Here is a 5,331-nt window from a genome sequence, read left to right on the forward strand (position 1 = left end):
CAAGAAAGATTAAGAAATGACGTGTAAAGAAATGCATTTCTTAGAATTCAGGTCTGGGCCCGATTGTTAAGATACTGAGGTTTATAAAACTGCATCTGAAGTTCGAATTCCTACTGCTGAACTTGCTAAAAAGAAAAAGGCTACTCAAAAAGTATGGTGGAAAGTCACTCAGAAAAATCAAGAGACCAAAGTTATTGGTGCTTTTCCAAGTAAAAAAGGAAGAGTATAAGTTGCTTTGTAAAAAGTGGAAGGATGATTAAGATTGTGCAACATAAAGCTGTAAAGTGAATGCAAGAAATTAAATTTAATTGAGCTTCGAATGTTACATTTCACAACAAATGAGATTGCTCTGGAAACCTATAGACTTATTTTAATAGTTTGTATAGTGGGATTGGAATGTTATATTTCACCCTAACTAATAATAGTTTGTGTCGTGGGATTGGAATGATTGAAATATCAGATTTTTTTATTTTAATGATTTTTTTTGCTAATAATTATAAATGAGTAATTTGTAACCCTAATGATTATATCATCTGCCCAATTGTAACTCCTTGGTTTGAATTCGAAATACGTGAGAAACAAAAGAACGAGCAAGAATACAAATAAAATAAAAATAAAAGCAAGAAGAATAAAATAAGATAGATATCGGATTGTTGGTTCATTATTTTGGATTTGTCGGTGATCTAGAAATTTTTTAAAAATAAATAAAATAAAATAAAGATTTACGGGGTAGTTATTTAAGGAGACTTAAAAACATATTAGATAAGCTTAAAAAAAAAAGGGGGAAAAATAAGTAAATAAAAGAGAGTTTTTATGAAGAACCGAGTCAGGACCCATGTAATCCCAGAACCGGTTTGGTCTTGACCGATTCCCATTCAGATTACAAACCTGGATCAGAATTTGCGAGGTTTTAAAACACTGATCAAAAGCATATCTAAGTTACTAAAAAACTGCCATGGTCTCTTTCCCTTTCTCTTTTCTTGTCCATTCATATTTTGTACACTCATTGTTACTAACCTCTCGTTGTTGTGTCGCAAAATCTTCAATGCGGGAGTTGCAGCAGGTCCGGGCTTACTATGTATTTGGAGCATATGGTCACGGCCTTCACCATCACCCTTGAGCAGAAGGGCAGCGACCCAGAGGAGGTGAGGAGACTTATCCTTCTTGCTCACCCTCTACTCCCAACATCTGCGGTCGCAACATGAATATAACTTCAACTGAGATTTCAGGAATCTTGCAGCCTCCCAGAGTGGTTGAGGTTTGAGGCCACCTAGAGATGATGGAGAAGCGTTGAACGTGCCGATCAGATCGAGGAGGTGCAATGATTTTTGTAGTTGAGAGAAAAGGTTTCCTCTAACACTAACTCGCCATCATTAGCCAGAATCATGTTTAAGACACATGATAGTTAGCAGTTTAGATCCATGCAATCACGAGTAGCCCAGGTACTTTTGTATCCTCTTAAGACGTTTAAGAGGTTGACTTCATGCCCCTAAATGAGCACGTGAGGCCATGATAGCCGAGCAGTTTACTCTCATACGGTGATAAAGGAGATCCTTTTTTCGAAAATTATTTTGATAAGTTGGAGGTTCAATGGTTCTTCAAAACCTTTCTTGAGAAGGCGACGGCCCTTACAGCTTATCCACCTGTGGCCCCTGTGGTCAAGATGGAAATTCAATCAATTGTTTTGAGGCTTAATTTACTTAAAAATTACCTGAGAAGCCAACTTTGAAATAAAATGTACCTCAGAGTTTTGTAAAAAACTCATAAGATCGAGATCCTAGCATTTGAAGGGATGATTGAGGTCCTTAGGGTCATATAGAGTCCTAGATTTAGAGGATTGAGCTAATTCCCTTCTGGTTCTGAGCACTAGCATTTGATCTTTGTGAGCCTCCGGGCTTGAGGGTTTTCATCCAAAGAATTTGGTAACAGCACCCTTTGCGATTTTTTATTAAGTTCCTTTATTGTTGTCATGATGTTTTTACCACATTTATCATTCCATTTTTATGTATGGCACCCTTGAGGATTCTTACCATGTCATTTTTCTAATATTCTTACTCTTTCGAGTTTTTACCATGCCCATCATTTTTTTGTAAACACCGAAAAATTTGGGTCCAGGAAATTCCCCAAAACGTGTAACCCTTAACCCTAAACCATAGGAAGTACTACACTAATGTAATAAACCCTAGTACACCATAACCTATACTACATGATCTTTAAAAAAACCTTAAATTAGCCAAAAATCAACCCAGTAACCAAGTCGAATTTGTATAGGAATGTTAGAAAATTGCCAATTATGAGACCCCAAAATGCATCGTAACTATACCCGACCAGACCGTTGCTCCTAGACCCACCACATTTCACGCTGCAAGTTAGGGGAGGGCCTGGGTCAACGATGCGGGGTGCGTCGATGGGCTCAATTGGTTGTCGTTAGACCCTTCGGAGCCCACACAAACAGCTTGAAAAATTTTGGAAGTTTTTGGAAGATGATGAATGTTTCTTGGAGGATTCTACATTGGGGTTTGACTCAAATTTGTTCTAAGATTTTGACAAGTCAATCCCCATCAAAACCTAGAGATAAGCCTAATATTCCAATCTCAAAAGCAATATTCCCGGAGATATTCTCTAAACAAATTTGTATATAAAACCCTAACTTCTCGTTAGAAAATCAACTTAAAAAAATAATAGAAATTGCCTTAGAAATTAGGAACCTAAAAACTCTGTAAAATATTAAGAAAATAACCTAAATTCCCTAGAAAATCTTAAGAAAATATTTTAAGAAATTTAAGAAATTCCTTTAGGCTATAGATCTAGGGAAAACCTTTAAAAGACCATAGGCTAGAAACCGAAGCCAAATGACTCAAATTTCTACCAAAACTCTCTATGAATCTCAAAATCAAAACCAAACCTTTAAAGCAAGAAGGTGCCAAAAGTGTAAATCAACTTGTGGTTTTGATAAGGCCCCAACTCTAGGCTTCTCAAGTAAGTTTCTTTCTTCTTTCGTTCGTTCAATTTTTAGTTAATTTTAGTTCTTTACTTTATTTATTGCTTTCATAATTTCTTTTCTTGGTTTTTTCACAAACTCAAGCTCATATGAGACCTATGTTGGGTCATGTTAGTCTTTGAATCCCTCCTTGTTTTGGACTTCTTTGTAAGTCCTAGTTTTAGGATTTTGTTTGAAAACACAGCTTAGATGAGCTCTCGAGGGTGTTTTCAAGGATTTTGGCTGACGACAAGCTTAACGGCCCCCACGGTAGATGCCTTTTACATGCGAGACTGGGGAGGTGAAAGGACATGATACCCAAGGCTTCTCTTTCACCAGGAGGTATATAAACATGGATTGTTAGGAACAAGTGGACAAAGAACCACTGGGCTTACTGGGCATTCCTTGACCTAATCAAGAGCTTCTTGGCATTTCTCATCCCATGATAACACTGTATCTTTCTTGAATAATATGTTGAATGGCACTTGGCCATTAGTTGGGATGTGAATCGCTTTAGGGCTTGTATTCTTCCTTATATGCCTCGTATTTCTCTTATGGTCTTTGGAGGTGACATTTTAGTGATAGCCCAAATATTGGATCAATGTCCCTTTGATTGATGATGAATCCTGGACATTTTCCCTATGTGGCTCCAAAAGCACATATTTGTGGATTTAACTTGGTATATTCGGTGCCTATGAGACACTCATTTTAAGTTGGCAAGGTGGTAGGATGTCGTCAACTGTATTCATGATTGCACGCATCATGTCATGGAAAATAGACCTTATTCCCTTTTGGTAGGGACCTCCTGAGTTTTTTTAGACCAAAGGGCACTAACTCTATAGCGATAAGATTCCCATGGTATGGTTAAAGATGCATTCTTTTGGTTGATAGCTCCTGGTTACTTTGGGCTCCCAGGGCTTGAAGAACAACTTGGACTGGGGTATCCTTAATTTGAACACGTCCTAGACCTATTAATCCTACGTGTTGTTGGGCAGTCCTACAATTATTCCCTAACTAGGAAAATGTTTAACCGTCTGCTCCTTCAAAGTTCCCCTTACAAGAAGTGGACCAAGCCAACTCCCATGGGTAGCCTTGAGGTCTTATTTATGCTAGGGTGCTCTTAGATGCTGGAGCAGTGTTTGCGGAACGGTTAACCGGACATGGGTTTGGAAGCGGTTTAACTGGCCTAACCTGTAAACCGGCTGATTTAACCGTTCTAACTGGACAAGTAACAGACGGTCAAAAGAGTGTTGAAAAAAATAAAAAATACAAAAAAAATCTACTAAAATATGAAAAAGCATATAAAAAATAATTAAAACAAAACACATTCAAATGAAGTTGAAAATTAATGAAAAAAATTGGATTTTAACCCATTTTATATTGTCCAAGGGCTATTTTTAAAATTTTCTAAAAAATATGAGAAAATATAAAAGTGAGTGTTAATGACCAAAACAATTTTTAATCTTTACCATAATGTAAAGAATATTTAAAAATGCATTATAAATCAAATTCCTTATTTTTGAGAATTTATATACGTTTTTTTGAATTTTTTTTTTAAAATACTGGTTGATCACCCTAACCGCCCAAAACCGGAACCGTAGCCGGTTCCGATCTAACCGGGCAGTTAGCGGTTAGATCGGGCGATTTTGCGAACAATGTGTTGGAGATATCCAAATTGGGTGCTCTTTTTAATAGTATACACTCCCAACCACCCTTTCTTTAGGAACTACATGCTACTTGAACACCCGATCCGAAGGTTTTAGAAAACATTTGAAGTAATTTGTTTGCGATGCATATGTGATTAGTGTGAAAGAAATCACGTGTGCAAATGTGAAAGATATATAAAGCCCAGCAAATGTGCAACAAGGAATATAGCATAAAGCAAAGTGAGCACTAGGTATGGTTTGTGCTAGTGCGGTGTGCCTTGGGGTGATTAAGGCTTAAGAAATACACAATTTTGGATGAAGGGTCTAGTGATCCAAAGAGTTTTTAGAAACTTGCAAAAAAAAAAAAAACAACTAATACTTTGTTTTACAAAAAATGGAAACAACCTAGAACATTATTTTTTTTGTAACAAGTTGATAAAATGAATTTTTAAAATAATATAAAATGAAAAAAAAAGCAAAGAAAGAAGAAACCATAAGCAAAACGGAACAATAGCAAAGAATTCCTAGGCCAATAGGGCACCACGATCCTGAGTCACCCGCAACGTGACCCTAAACAGGTCACGTTGTAGCAACTTTCACGGAAAGTTTTCCAGGAAGGTGAATGCCATGAGCCATAGAGTCGTGCACAACTCTGCCGCACATGCGTGCCATCCTGCTTCCTGGAGAACTGCAAGGAGCTAAAAG

General features: G+C 37.1%; 1 long non-coding RNA gene across 1 annotated transcript; it reads left to right on the forward strand.

Moving 5' to 3' along the window:
- The first annotated feature begins 902 nt into the window (after positions 1–902).
- On the forward strand, positions 903–3,662 carry LOC148780161 (uncharacterized). Its single transcript, XR_016042550.1, has 2 exons — positions 903–1,145; positions 1,230–3,662. It is a non-coding gene; the product is annotated as an uncharacterized LOC148780161 (long non-coding RNA).
- The last annotated feature ends 1,669 nt before the right edge of the window (positions 3,663–5,331 follow it).

Source organism: Amborella trichopoda, chromosome 10, assembly GCF_054954075.1.
Source record: "Amborella trichopoda isolate Santa Cruz 75 chromosome 10, AtrichopodaSantaCruz75HAP2 v2.0, whole genome shotgun sequence".
Classification (NCBI taxonomy): Eukaryota; Viridiplantae; Streptophyta; class Magnoliopsida; order Amborellales; family Amborellaceae; genus Amborella; species Amborella trichopoda.